Here is a 16,265-nt window from a genome sequence, read left to right as displayed (position 1 = left end):
TCGGTAGCATAATGGTGTTCCCCTTCTGCACTCTTCCTTGTACTAGGGTTGATCTCCCAGTCTGATGACAATGCTAGAATGGGGCATACGTGAGCCATGAAATTACAGATTGTTTTAATTCAACTATGCCTCTGCTGAAGGCCCATAGCACTTCGTGGATGCCCAGTTTCGAGTTGCTGTTTCTGTTTGAAACCTATCCCATTTTACACAGTGGTTGTGCCGCACAACATGATGGCGAGTATATGCAATGTAAAGACAAGACTTCATCTGTACCGTGTATCAAAACTGCCATGGATAGATGCATCTGCAATGGCTAGATTAGTGAGGACAAAGTCAAGCAAGTTTATCCCTTGGAAAATACCTTTGGCAAAAATAATTTAATTGCAAAAATGTGTATTTTTTTTATTTCAGTTTCAAATAGACACCAAAGGTTTTGTTATCTGGCCTTATACAAATGAATAGCCCGTTGCTTTGTACTCTGTGTAATACAGTCCATAGCAGTATTTCAGGCATATACCATTGCTCACAATAAGGTTCCTTCTATTATTTAAGGCTTGTTGTTAAAATATCCATTTTTCACAATAGCACCAATACTAATTGAAAAATTTCAACAGATACACAAAGCACCTTTCAGAATTCTTTATTCAGACCAGAAAGAGTACATGTTCGCAAATGATAACCCACATGGTCGGAAGGAAAACACAAAGAAGAACCAAAATGCTGATTGTTGCTGTGACTCAGAGAGGTTTTACTCACAAAATAAAAACAGGCTTGTTAGTGCAGTGAATTAAAAAAAATCTATACTCACCACCCTGCTGTGTGAAGTGCATGAATCACTGCAGCAGAATGTTATATTGTCATACTGTATTACAGTCAATGTGCTGGTTAGGGGAGGATTTCAGGGAAGTAAGAAAATGAGTATCTCATAAAATTAAGCTTTACAATTAATTTTAAGGTCAGAAATCACACGACACCAGGTTATTGTCCAACAGGTTTATTTGAAAACACAAGTTTTCGGAGCCTCGCTCCTTCTTCAGGTGTTAGTGAGAGAGATAGCATCAGACACAGAATTTATAAGTAAAAGATCAAAGGGTCACACCACTGATGAGGATGTACTAAACAAAAATAAGATGCTGTTGAATCTTTAATCAGTTGGAAGGTTTTAATTGATTAATATGTATAGGTAAAACCCCGAATTCCTTTCAATTCACTGTCCTGAGAGAACTAAAGGTTTTGTCAATGTAAAGAAGAGGTGACATTTTAGGTCAGTCAATGCATGTTTGGTGTGAGGCCTTGTTTAGAATCTGTGTGTGTTTTGGTTTGGAGTCAAACTGGTTTTATTTCTAAAATAGGAATTTATAAAACGGCACATTGATTGACTGTCTATAAATTGTGTACTTTTTGAACAGAATAAAATATATCTGCAAATACAAATTCACCCCATAGATTCATATGTGTGGTGAATGTGTGTGTGTGCGCGCGCGTGCGCGCATGTATATGTCTGTGTGTGTGTGCGTGAGTGAGAGGGCAGTAGAAAGAGTTTGTATGTGTATGGGAGAGAGTGTGTGAGTGGGGTGGAGGGAAAGAGTCTGTGTGTGCGTGTGTGTGAGAGAGAGAGAGAGAGAGAGACAGAGAAAAACAGAGAGAGTGAGTGTGTGTGCACTTGACAGACAGTGTGTGAATGAGAGAGGATCTGTGTGTGTGTGTATATATAAGTCTGGTGGAGTCACCTGTAGTGCGATATGAACTCAAGATCCTGGTTGAGGCCGTCCTCGTGGGTTACCAAGCTTGGCCATCAGCCTCTGCTCAGTGACTCTGCGTTGTTGTGTATCCCGAAGTCCACCTTGGAGGCCATTTACCCAAAGATCCAAGGCCAAATGTCCTTGTCCGCTGAAGTGTTCCCCCACTGGGAAGGAACATCACTGTTTGGCGATTGTTGCGCGGTGACCATTCATCCATTGTTGTAGCGTCTGCATGGTTTCGCCAATGTACCGTGCCTCGGGACATCCTTGCCTGCAGTGTATGAGATAGACAATGTTGGCTGAGTCACATTTTAAGTAACATTTCGAAAACATGTTATTAGATTAAAGTTTTTCAGACAAACTCATTTTATTTATATTAATCCTCATATTGATAATGTAATCTTCAAAGGCCCAACCTGGAGGGGGAAACTGATTTTGTCCTCAATAATTAATTTGTATTTTTTCTAAATTTTTCTGATGGTGCCTTTCATACAGGAGGGTGGTTCTAAAGATGCGAAGTTCTTTGCGTGCACCCCAATTATCATTCTTCATGCATGAGCTTCTACTGCAAGTGTTACAGGAATGCTGTATTAGGAATTGGCCATTCAGCCGATCGAAGCTCATCCATTTTTGAATTAAACCATGGTTGATCATCCAGCTCAATTCCACTTTCCCACACTATCCCCAAATACCTTGATGTCATTAGTCTCCAGTAAATGATCATTTCTTGTGTTCAACATGCTGAATCAATGAGCCTGCAAAGGCCTCTGGGATAGTGAATTCCAAACACTCACCATCTTCTAAGTGAAGAAATTCCTCCTCACTTAAGTCTTAAATTGCTTACTTTTTATCCTCAGATTATATTCTGATTTTTAACTCAGGAACCAGGAAGAATACCTTGGCTACACTCTGCCACATCCTGTCCAACACTTTAAAGTTTCATTGAGGTTGACCGTCATCTTTGAAACTAAGGAATACAGACCTTATTCCTTAATCTCTTCATCCTCATAAAACAATTACACCATTCCAGGGATTAATCTGGTGATCCTACGTTGCACTCCCTCTAGTACTAGACTATGTCTCCTTAGATAAGGGGACCAAACTGTACATTGAAGATATACCAGACTGATTCCTGCGATGGCAGTACTGACATATGAAGGGAGACTGATTTGGTTAGGTCTATCTCCAGTGGACTATCAAAGAACAAAGTCAGGGGAATCTCATAGGAACCTGTAAATTTATAACAGGACTAGAGAGGTAAATGCAGGAAGGATGTTCCCAATGACTGCAGAGTTCAGGTAAGTTTAAGGATACGGGGTAGGCCATTTAGGACTGAGATGGGAAAAAAAAATTCTTCACCCAGAAAGCGGTCAGCCTGTCAAATTTTCTGCCACAGAAAATGGTTGAGGCTGATTCATTGAATATTTTCAAGAAGGGGATAGATATAGTTCTTAGGACTAAAGGAATCAAAGGAGATGGGAAGAAAGTGGAAACAGAGTACTGAAAGATGATCAACCAACCATGCTGATAGTGGAGCAGGCTCAAAGGACAGAATGGCCTATTCCGGGTCCTATTTTCCATGAAGACAGCTAGTGGTTATTGGGGATTTTCGTACCTCCACACCGGAGACAGAGGAAGATTTTTTGATACTTTCAATTGTAGACTGAGTGATGCTGTGCTGTACTGGCCCCACAAAAGCCATGGTCACTGGTAAGGAGCCAATCGGAAGTTTGTTGCTAAGCAATTGTGCCTTAGTTCAGAACCCATTGTCTCCAATGGTGTCTGACTTTGCTTTCCCTATTGTAACAAAAGGCAGCATTGCATTCAACTGGCAATGTGTTCCAGTAAATGTGATTTTTAAAACTGCAGCCATTTCTTCACACAGTCTCCTTGACAGCAACATCAGTACTAAAATGCTCTGAAGTAAATGTTGAAGTTACCCAACAGTCTGACACCTGTGACTCAGAACTTGGAGAAACTCTAATACAACAAAGACAACCAGTTGTTATATATATATGCATCTGTTAATGCAGGCACAACAAAGCTACATCCAGATCAAGGAACAGTGGCCATTGTGTTTGCGTGTGAACATTTTCATCACTGCTTATTTGGAAGGGACGAAGTGACAGTTGAGTCTAACTACAAGCCATTTCAAAAATTTTCCTCAAGTCACTACTAGTTGCTCCAAAATGTCTGCAAATAACGTTAGTTGTGGAGATATAATCTGGATGTAACAAATAAGCAAGAAAAATAGATGTACATCGCTGACCTGCTGGCAAAAGCAGTGCTCCCTTTGAAAAAAGTAGAGGATGTTAGTGTGTGACATTTTTCAGATCCATAAAGCAGCAGGTAAACATGGTTGAGAAATGATTAATCATTAACCCATCTGAAACATTGAACCTTATGGATAAGTGCCTTGCTGAAATCAAATAAACTACCCGACAAGGTGCAACTCTCCAAGTGTTGCAAGAGGTTATGATGAAAGGAGAGCCCTGAAAGAATCAAGGACACTTCTGTGATCCCAACAGCATATTGGGTATACAGTGCTGAACTGACAGCTGAATGTGGTGTATTACACAAAGGAAATTACCCACTATCCCTCAGAAATTGGCAGGAGAGATACAAAAGCACAATTGTGCAAGCCATAAAGGAATTGATTTAATCTAAGGAAGGCAAAAGAAATGTTCTTCTGCCCAAACATAAACGATGAAATCAAGGATTATATCAACCGGTAAAATGTGTGTAATGACAACCAAATTAGTCTAGTTAAAGAGCCACCAACAACACATCACATCCGAGACAGCCTATGGATGAAATTGGGAGTAGACCTCTTCACTCGCACACAAACCGGTTATTTTGTCACCAGAGACTTCTATTCTGACTACTGAAAGGAATACCAGCTGACTTCAACAACTACTAATTTGAGGATAGAATGCTTAAAAGCACCCTTTGATTGTTACAGTATTTCAGGCATCGCGATGAGTGACAATTAATCTCAATTCGTAAATGAGCAATAAGCCATTTCATACAGAAAATGAGACATTTATGGTAGAAATGCAATACGGAACAAATGTGTGTCCTGGCTAGCCACAATATGTGACCTCTACTGTGAAGCTCACACACTCTGAGCATCCTTTTTAAGGCCAGTTCAGTAATGACACAGTACAAGCCAGACTGTCGTTTTGCAAGCTCCTTATAAATTAAGACTTTTTTTTATTTGTTCAAGGCACGTGGGTGTCGCTGGCTAGGCCAACATTTATTGACCATCCTTAGTTGCCCAGTTAAGGTAAAATTTAATGCAGAGAAATAGAAAATTATTCATTTTGGTAGGAAAAGAATAGAGAGATGATAAAAAATAACGGAGTTTGGGTTGCAAACATCAGAATGGCTGGCAAAGATGTCCACCATGTCAAAACAGCACAAACACAGCTTTCTGCCTGTTCCCCTGACTGCCCTGCAAGCCTCTGTCCCACCCCTCACTGCTGTTGACTGCTAGCTGGGAGATGACTGTCGCCATACCCCATCCACTACCTTTTCCAGGGGGCTTCTTCCCCCACCCCCTGACCACCCCAACCCTGCTGCTGCTGCATTTCCCTTTCCATCATTGCTCTGGTTGCAACCCTTCCACACCACCCTCACCCTACCCCCGCACCCCTTTCTGCATCCCTCCAATCATCACTCCAGGATCTCTCTGAGTATGCCAGATACTATACCACATAGTGACAATAAACACAACCATAAAATAATGAGTACAATTTTAAAGGGGATGCAGGAGCAAAGGGGCCTGGGCATAAATCATTGAAGGTGGCAGGACAGGTTGAGAGATTGGTCAATAAAGCAACAGCATCCTAAGCTTTACTAATAGGAGCATGGAGTATACAAGCAAAATATGTGAATAATTGTAAATGTACTGGTGGTGCCTTCAATGTTTTCAGTTCAGACTGCTACATAGCTTATGAAAGCTGTGAAGGAGAGCAGAAAATATTCACAAGATAGGTCCCAGTGGTGAGGCATATGAGTTACATAAATAGATTGGACACACTGGAGATTTGACAGAGGTATTCAAATCATGAAGGATCTAAACAAAAGAAAAGAAAACTGCTCCTAACAGCGATTTCCCTATAACGCAATTTTCTACAGTGATATTCTATTGCGTGAGGTCACACAAGAATGCAACTATCGTGTCATAGGAGAACTACATGTACATATAACGTAGGAAATTAAATTCTGAGTGTTTCAAGCATTGGCTGGTTGCATATAGGCAGTACTTTGCCTATTGTGTAACAGATGCAGTGATCCAACAGTCAAAAAGGTGTGTTAAAACAGTTTTCATAGAATCCTTATAGTGTGGAGCAGGCCAAATGACGAGCATCCCACTCAGTCCCATCCCCTACACCATCCCTGTATTTCCCACCCTAGACACTGTGGGCAATTTAGCACGGCCAATCCGCCTAACCTGCACATCACTGGACTGTTGGAGGAATCTGGAGCATCCAGGGAAAAACCACGCAGACACAGGGAGAATGTGCAAACTCCAACAGACAGTCACCCGAGGCTGGAATCAAATCTGGGGCCTACTGCCTGTGAGTGGGATCCTGAAGTGATCCAAAGATCTGCTGCTGCATGATTCTGCACAAATCGTTAGTGAAAGTACACCGGTGTTGCATCTTTGACTAAAGATTTGAAATAGGGAATGACTACAGCAAAAGGTCGAAAAGTATATCGCCATAGACTGGTGCAAATTTGACAGAAACAAGTACACAGTGTTCCCCAGCAGTGACAAAACACAAGATAGCTGTCCACACAAACTACAAAGATCATTTGTTCCCAAGACAATGTGTCAACAACTTCTCTTCCCAAGGACAATCCCACAGTGGAACAAGCTGCCAGAGCGAACATTCACAGTTCCATCACTTGAAAACTTCAAGATCCATCTCTAGATTATTTACATTTATATGTTTTACATTATCAAAACTCTCAGTTCAGTAGATCATGTCTGGTTCAACTAGCTGACCATATAAATGCTGGTGCCATGCAGTTGTTAGTCTGTCATGCCAACAGAGCCAAAGCAGAGGCTGAACTTCTGACTCCAAATCTAAATGCTCTTTAAAATAGGCTAGCAAGCCAATCAGTTCTATTGAAGACGGTGGTGTGAGATTAATTAGAGATTGGCAATAATTCTTGGTTTTAGTCGTGATGCCCATATCCTACTGTTGGATAAAAATGAGCATACAAATTTCAGCTGATAATTCCCAGTGATAACTTTCCACTGTCGGTTGTGATAGTACAAAGAACAGTGTGGGATATTTGTTGCGTGGGAAAAAGTAAAAGCAGAGGTGAGTACTGCAAAACCATTATCATACATACCTTGTAAGGTTATTGTAGAATGGTTTGGCAGACATCTTAGAGCAGATTGCCGTTCCACCATCTCCCTCTAACTTATTGTCAGTGGTAAATGATGTATGAAAATGCAGAAGATATGGACAATAACTGCCTGTGTTAATGTGCAGTTAAAATTCAGACACTGTTACCTGCTGCAAGTAAGATGATACAACCATTAGAATTTATATTCATGAAAAGCAATCTTTAAGTCAATTATATGTCATGAATGATCCCAAATAGAGCGTGCAGAGACTGTGCAATAACAGTGACAGATTGGAACAAGCTAAATTATTGCCTTCATGCAAATCAGATAAGAAAAAGAAAGATGGCAAGACAAAAAAAATGCCAGTCTGCTCTAATCTTTACAACTAAATATTGTTATTGCAAACCTTGACTAGGAATTTGCACTTTTTTGTTGCGCTTAAACGAAGTTGTCATTTATTTTCAAACTGAATACCAATATCTGAAGGTATTAAATGATATCATTCAAATTTTCTCAAATTTCTCTCAGGTATAAACGGTGATGGCTCACAAATTGTTTTTGTTAGACATTCAATAAACTTCAGTACGATGATAAAAAACTTGAGCCAAGGGTATCAAGCTATCACACATATGCTCCTTCTAAACACTGATATCCAGAAAATTTTTAGCTCACTCTAAATGTAGTGAAGTGAAACATATTTCTGGAAGTTTTGCACTTAATCCACTTAATGCATCTGTAGCCATAGTTACTTCAAACACAAATTCTGGATGCCACTAGTGAATGAAGATTTATGGGAAAAGAAAACACAGAACTATGACATTAACTACATTTTATTTTGAAATAACAGCAAGCTTATTTAACCTGTAAGTAATTTATAGAACGATGCAGAGGTGCCAGTGTTGGACTGGGGTGGACAAGGTCAGAAATCACATGACACCAGGTTTTAGTCCAACAGGTTTATTTGAAAATACTTTTTGAAAAGCTTTTGGAGCCTTGCTTCTTCTTCAGGTGTTAGTGAGAGAGATAGTATCAGACACAGAATTTATAAGTAAAAGGTCAAAGGTCCACATCATTGATGAGGATGTACTAAACAGACCCAAGATGCCGTTAAATCTTTAATCAGTTAGAAGGTTTTAATTGATTGATATGTACATGTAAATCCTCAAATTCCTTTCAAGTCACTGACCTGAGCGAACTAAAAGTTTTATCAGTGTAAAGAAGAAGTGACATTTTAGGTCAGACAATGCATGTTATGTATGAGGCCTTGTTTAGAATCTGTTTGTGTTTTGGTTTGGAGTCAGACTGGTTTTATTTCTAAAGTAGGAATTTATAAAACGCCACATTGACTGACTGTCTATAAATTGTGTGCTTTTTGAATAAAATACAATGTATCTGAAAATATAAATTCACCCGATATATTTACGTGTATGCGTGCGTGTGTGTGTGTGAGTGACAGAGACAGAGACAGTGTGTGTGTATGAGAGGAAGAGAGACAGTGTGTGTGCACGTGTATGTGTGTGTGTGTGGGGAGGGAGAGGGAGAGAAAGAGTGTATGTGTGGGACAGTGACTGAGTGTCTGTGTGTGGGTGGGGGGGAGGAGAGAGTGTGTGTGTGGGAGAGCGTGTGTTTAGGTGTGTGTGTGTGTGTGTGTGTGTGTGTGTGGTGTGACCCTTTGATCTAATTTGTAGAACACAGATTACTCCCTGGTGGTCTTTTGTCAGAATTATTACAAATTGGTTGATAAACAGGAAGTTAATTGAGAAGTTGGTCCCTTGTTAGACCATGGTTGTTCGTGACACTACGTAACCAATAAGTAAATTGCTCTGTCAAGATTTACAACGTGATAATAGATAAAAGCAATCTGTCTAAATGAACCCTTTTGGGACCAATGGAAAACCATTTGCCTCAAAAGTGACTGTAAAACTTGGTGGTTTGATTGTTCAATGAGCAGCAACAAAGAACATTAATTTTTGTGCAGTCCACTGGACTAAGGAATACAAACTAAGCATAGTTTTGCAATCATTAAAAAGTGAATGCTGTGAGAGTATGAAATCCTGATATTAATATCCTCCACCCATCGCAGATATTTAAATAACAGTTAAACATGAAGCAAATTCAGTAGCCAAACAGTTTGCTTGTTCTACAATTAAGCATTTCTAAACAGAATGTCTTTGAGTTGCATTTTACTTTGGTTTAAGCAAGTAGGAGATATGGTGCCTTTGGATCAGTCAGTAAATTGTGGATAAGTGCACTGTTCCATTGAAAAGTTCTCTATGGGCAGCACACTTTGGAAAGGGAAGGTAATGACATAGTGATAATGTGATAATGGCTGAGTAATTCAGAAACCTGGACTAATGTTCTAGGTCCATGGGCTCAAATCCCACCATGACAGATGGTGAAATACGAAATTTATTGAATTGAATCCAATAAAAATCATGCCTTAAAAAGGTTATCCGAATCATAGCTACGTAAATACTGTCACTTTTCTGAAAAAGCTCATCTGGATCACTAATGCCCTTGAGGGAAGGAAATCTGGTTTTACCTGGTTTAGTTTACATGTGACCCAGACCCATAAATCTGTGGTTGATTCTTAACTGCATTAAACTGATCAGCAAGCCACTCTGTTGCAGGATAATTAGGTGGAGCGATAAAGACTAGCCTAGCCAGCAAAGTACACATCCTGAGAATGAATAAAAAAATTTCAGAAAGGATCTCCGAGTCTAAAGGAAATTTAGCAGAGTGAACACGAATTGCACCAGTTATGTGGAGTATAGACATGTGGGGATGACATTGTTCAATATCAGAAGTTTAAAGGGGAATTTAATAAAGATGTTCAAAATTCTGTGGTTCTGCAAAACCTGATCCTCAGTCCAAGAATAAACATTCTCATTAGGATCATAAGTCATCAGACTCTGTACTCCAGAGCGCAGTGGAGGCAGTGACGTTGAATATTTTTAACACAAAGGCACATTTACTCACTTGTGTGTCAAGAATCTAAAGTTATCAGGAATTGGAAGGAATGTGGAGTTGACTCAACAATCAAATTAGACATAATCTTATGGAATGGCAGAACAGGCTGAAGGAGCCAAATAGTCTATTCCTGTTCTAAATTTGTATGTTCATACCTCTATGTAAAAAAAAACATAGTGCTAGAAACTTAGAATACATTTTGATGATAACTATTTTAGTTAAGCATTTGATAAACTTTTCCATAATAATTCACTAACAAAAATGAAGACACACTGATTATTTCTAACAATCATCCTGGTACAATTGCTGGCAATCCAAGAGAAAAGAAAGATGTATGCACTTTAGCCATTTCTCTAACCGTTATAGAAGGAATTGATCATTCTTTCAATGTATCTTCAGAGTGAATGCTTGACAGCTTTTGGAATTAACTTTAGGTAATTCACAATACAGCACTGATACAGTTTGGAACTGAATTTTTAGACAGCATGAACTCTATACTGTATAAAAGATTTGCTTGAAAAGCAATACTTATCTGAAGAAAAGGGAAAAGTTCAATTTTGCAAGTAATGGGGACAGTGAAATGATTAAATGCTTGTCTGCTTTACTGTACAGTGACTAATCTTCAAGTGTACTTCATTGGTTGAGAACATGCTGCGACGTCTTGAGGTAGTGAAAGGCACTATATAAGCCTTTCTTTTAATTTTACTCAAATTCTGTGAAGGTTTGTTGAAAATGTAAAAAGCAATTTGCATTGTAGTTAAACCATTACATGACAGAATTTTGGAAAAATGTAATTTTTTACTCAATTTTGTTAAATTTCATAATATGCAACAATGCCATTATTACCATAATTAAATAAAAGTTGTTTACTTGGAACAAAAATCTTTGCATCTTCTAAAGGTTTGTTAACACAATTAAGAGAAATAGAACAAATTCAGAAACAGCATGGTTGCAATATATAAGTTTTCCCCATTGAGATTTTTAACTGAGCTTGTTCTGTTTAGTTTTATGGAGGGTGTGGGGGATAGGAGCTGGGGTTGGCAGTAATGGACTCAAAGTAGATACAACAGCCAAAAATAAGTTAACCCCAATGTTGCAGCTGGCACCATTTTGAAAGGAATCTACCAATGGACACCCAAAAACTTCTCCTGTTTCAAGTAGGGATGTTAATTTACCCAACGATCTGAAGACTCTCGGAATAAAGGGCAGTTTCCCAAGCACTACTCTGTTCTTTACATTGTTCGAACCATAATAACCAGCAGTCCATGTTCCATCCACTTCTTTGTCCTGCTTATATCTTGGATTTGGGAACAGGGTATCACAGTCATAAGATCTGCTGCAGACACAAAGGGTGGGAGTTCTGTAAAATAACTAGGAAAACAATAAAAATTTGAAGAAGACATACACAGATCACTGGAATGGACTGATGCAGCTGGAAGATGCAATGAAAAAGTGCGAATTAATATATTCCAGGCAGAAAATAAGGAATTGGCTTTGACACTCAATGTAAAGATGTTGAAGGTTGAAATACATATTTCTCTGAAGTCCAAATGCTGAGAAGCATGGTAATTAAGGTTTTGGAGTAGATCTGTAGCTCGGGTTGTGGGTATTGAGGTTGGCTGGCTCGCTGAGCTGGTTTGTTGTTCTGCAGACATTTCGTTACCGTGCTTGGTAACATCCTCAGTGCAGCCTCTGATGAAGCGTCGGTGTGTTTTCCCACCTGGTTTTTAAACTGCGGGGCCCGTTGGGATGGATTGCCTCACTTCTGGGTTTCCTCCATAGTGGAATGTATATGGGGTCGAGTTCAATGTGTTTATTAATAGTCTGCTTCGTGGAGTGCCATGCTTCCAGGAATTCTCGTGCTTGTCTCTGCCTAGCCTGTCCCAGGATCTTGGTGTTGTCCCAGTCGAAGTCGTGGTTCTCCTTGTCCATGTGGATTGAGATGAGTGAGTATTGGTCTTTTTGTAGCCAGTTGGTGTTCATGTACTCTTGTTGTTAGTTTCCTTCCTGTTTGTCCGATGTAGTGTTTCTCGCAGTCTCTGCAGGGGATCTTGCAGATGACATTGGTCCTGTCCATGGCGGGGAGTGGGTCTTTAGTTTGGGTGAGCATTTGTCGTAGGGTTGATGTGGTTTATGTGCCACTCTGATGCGGTCGTGGAAGTCTTGTGGTGAGTTCTGACGTGTTCCTGATGTAGGGTAGTGTGATGAGTGTGTCGGGGAGTGTAGAATCTTTCTGATGCTGTGCCTGTAGGCATCTCCTGACCCAGTTCTTTGGATATCCATTATCCTTGTACACTTGGAAGAGGTATTCCTCCTCCTCTTGGCGTAGTTCCATGTTGCTGCAGTGTGTTGTTGCCCTTTTAAATAGTGTTCGCACGCAGCTTTGTTTGTGTGTGCTGGGATGGTTACTATTGAAGTTCAATACCTGGTCTGTGTGTGTGGCTTTTCGGTGTACTTTCGTTTGCGGTTCCCCATTTGTCTTGAGCTCTACCATGACGTCCAGGAATGGGAGTTGTTTGTTCTTCTCCTCCTCTCTGGTGAATTTTATTCCAGTGAGGGTGTTGTTTATGAGTTTGTGTGTCTCTTCTAATTTGGTCCGTTTAATGATGACAAAGGTGTCATCTACGTACAATATCCATAGTTTAGGTTGGATTTGCGGAAGGGCGGTCCTTTCCAGTCTTTGCATCACTGCTTCTGCTATGAGTCCGGAGATAGGCGATCCCATGGGTGTCCCATTGATTTACTCCTATGTTTGGCCGTTGAAGGTGAAGTGGGTGGTCAGGCATAGGTCCAGTAGTTTAAGCTTGTTGTCCTTGGAGATGGTTTCACTGGGGTCGTGTTCTTGTTCAAGTAGTGTTTTCATTGTTTCCCTTGCTAGTGGTATGTCTATTGACGTGAATAGGGCGGTGACATCAAACGATATCATGGTCTCTTCGTCTTCTATCTTTACGTCTTTGATGGAGTTGAGGAATTCTTGGGCTGAGTGGATGGAGTGGGGTGATTTGTTGACTAGGTGCTTGAGTCTTCTTTGTAGTTCTCTGGCTAATCTGTGCGATGGAGTGCCTGGTAGGGAGACTATGGGTCTGAGGGGGACTTCCGGCTTGTGCACTTCAGGGAGGCCGTAGAAACACAACAAACTATAAGACAGACAGTAGTCACGACACTAACCAGAAAGAAGGAACTCAACACCCTCAACACACGGGCAAGACAAGCCCCGGACAGATTAAAGAAGGACAAGAACATCACTATACTACCTGCAGACAAAGGACGCATGACAGTGATAATGAATAAAAAGGACTACATCTCCAAAGCACAAGCACTGCTCGCCGACGAGAACACATACTGGCCAGTACAAACTGACCTGACACCACAACTAGGCAACAAAATCCTATACACACTACAAAGACTTAAACAAACAGGACAGATCAACAAAGCAGACTTCTTAAGAATGAAACCCGAAGGAAACAACACACCCCAATTCTACGGCCTCCCTAAAATGCACAAGCCGGAAGTCCCCCTCAGACCCATAGTCTCCCTACCAGGCACTCCATCGCACAGATTAGCCAGAGAACTACAAAGAAGACTCAAGCACCTAGTCAACAAATCACCCCACTCCATCCACTCAGCCCAAGAATTCCTCAACTCCATCAAAGACGTAAAGATAGAAGACGAAGAGACCATGATATCGTTTGATGTCACCGCCCTATTCACGTCAATAGACATACCACTAGCAAGGGAAACAATGAAAACACTACTTGAACAAGAACACGACCCCAGTGAAACCATCTCCAAGGACAACAAGCTTAAACTACTGGACCTATGCCTGACCACCCACTTCACCTTCAACGGCCAAACATAGGAGTAAATCAATGGGACACCCATGGGATCGCCTATCTCCGGACTCATAGCAGAAGCAGTGATGCAAAGACTGGAAAGGACCGCCCTTCCGCAAATCCAACCTAAACTATGGATATTGTACGTAGATGACACCTTTGTCATCATTAAACGGACCAAATTAGAAGAGACACACAAACTCATAAACAACACCCTCACTGGAATAAAATTCACCAGAGAGGAGGAGAAGAACAAACAACTCCCATTCCTGGACGTCATGGTAGAGCTCAAGACAAATGGGGAACCGCAAACGAAAGTACACCGAAAAGCCACACACACAGACCAGGTATTGAACTTCAATAGTAACCATCCCAGCACACACAAACAAAGCTGCGTGCGAACATATTTAAAAGGGCAACAACACACTGCAGCAACATGGAACTACGCCAAGAGGAGGAGGAATACCTCTTCCAAGTGTTCAAGGATAATGGATATCCAAAGAACTGGGTCAGGAGATGCCTACAGGCACAGCATTAGAAAGATTCTACACGCCCCGACACACTCATCACACTACCCTACATCAGGAACACGTCAGAACTCACCACAAGACTTCCACGACCGCTGGGCATCAGAGTGGCACACAAACCCACATCAACCCTACAACAAGTGCTCACCCAAACTAAAGACCCACTCCCCGCCATGGACAGGACCAATGTCATCTGCAAGATCCCCTGCAGAGACTGCGAGAAACACTACATCGGACAAACAGGAAGGAAACTAACAACAAGAGTACATGAACACCAACTGGCTACAAAAAGACACGACCAATACTCACTCATCTCAATCCACATGGACAAGGAGAACCACGACTTCGACTGGGACAACACCAAGATCCTGGGACAGGCTAGGCAGAGACAAGCACGAGAATTCCTGGAAGCATGGCACTCCACGAAGCATGCTATTAATAAACACATTGAACTCGACCCCATATACATTCCACTATGGAGGAAACCCGGAAGTGAGGCAATCCATCGCAACGGACCACAGAGTTTAAAAACCAGGTGGGAAAACACACCAACGCTTCATCAGAGGCTGCACTGAGGATGTTACCAAGCACGGTGACGAAACGTCTGCGGAACAACAAACCAGCTCGGCGAGCCAGCCAACCTCAACAATCATGGTAATAAAAAAGCAATAGCATTGGGGTTATAATTAGTGCCATAGCATGATCAAAAGCCATAATAAATTTGGGCAAGAGAAAATAAGCAATAATAATAAGCAGAGACAGATGAGTGGTGGCTGAAAGCAACTGCACTTTGTCATGCATAGTGTACAAAGGTGATATTTCAGCAAGAAGAGACAAGAGTGTAAGGTAGCCTAAACATTACTGGAAGCTCCTCCAGCCTCACCACATGCCTTGCCTCTGACATGACTATCCCCACAATCTACTTATGTTCTTCCTGAATGGTAAGAGGAACTGTCCTCTCCTCCTCTTTACTGTTTGCAAGCTTGGCCTGCCTTAAAGAAAGGTGAATATTGTGCTATTGTGTTGAGGATGTGCATAGAAATTAGATAGCAGATAGCCACGTGCCTTGACAGATAGATTTCCAAAAATAGCCTCCAATAATGTTTCTCACATAGTATAGTAAAAGTCGCCATAGTCACACAAGACCATAAAGCTGCTGTCTCATTAAAGTATCCTTTATTGTTACGTGTACTCAAGTACAGGAGTACAGTGAAATATTTTGCAATGTCTCCCCTTATGGTGCCAGCTTAGGTAAAAGTGCCTAGGCACAAATCTTAGATACAAAAAGAGGAATAAAAAGAAAAGTAGTTGCACTGCTTTACAGTGATTCGTAGTGTAAGTTAGAAATAAGACATAGTTAAAAGGCTAGACATTACAGTCAGATAAACAAATTACAAATAAACATTACATTGCACTTCCTCAGTGGACGGGCTTCTACACATGGTGTGACCGCTCACACCAGACCCCAGTCCAACAACCTTTCCCTCACCACTCCAAGCCTCCAGTCCGCTCTGCACCAGCTCTGAGCTGCTCCAAAATACGTCTTCTCCAGGACTCCTTGCTCTTGCTGGCCTCTGCTCCAAGATTCACCTCCAGGTAAGTCCAAATCATCAGTCGAAAAAAGAAGCAGAAAGGAGGGGAAAACATAGAGAATTTAAAGAAAAATAAAGAGAAAGAACAGGCAGAGCAGGGAAGCTCCGGCTGGAGCATCTTATTCTGCTGCCCATTTGCCAATATTGTGAGCTGTAATTTGTGATGGTTTGATTTGAGCATCACCATGCCTCAGATGAGGACAGAAGTTGAGAAGCAAGGAGCTTCATGGTAACCT

At 41.0% G+C, this 16,265-nt stretch overlaps 1 long non-coding RNA gene across 2 annotated transcripts in view; it reads right to left on the bottom strand.

The window, feature by feature from the left end:
• Nucleotides 1-624: 624 nt before the first annotated feature.
• LOC125484804 overlaps nucleotides 625-16,265 on the bottom strand; it is a 64,393-nt gene continuing 48,752 nt past the window's right edge. Inside the window, exons 5-6 of one of the 2 annotated variants that reach the window (XR_007263623.1) lie at nucleotides 7,110-7,276; nucleotides 625-2,013 (exon numbers count right to left, since the gene is read on the bottom strand). This is a non-coding gene — a long non-coding RNA (uncharacterized LOC125484804). The remainder of the gene's footprint in view (nucleotides 2,014-7,109; nucleotides 7,277-16,265) is intronic. The other variant, XR_007263622.1, reaches the window with a different exon arrangement.

This window comes from Rhincodon typus, chromosome 14 (assembly GCF_021869965.1).
Source record: "Rhincodon typus isolate 14 chromosome 14, sRhiTyp1.1, whole genome shotgun sequence".
Taxonomy (NCBI): Eukaryota; Metazoa; Chordata; class Chondrichthyes; order Orectolobiformes; family Rhincodontidae; genus Rhincodon; species Rhincodon typus.
This window is presented reverse-complemented; position numbering and strand designations above follow the sequence as displayed.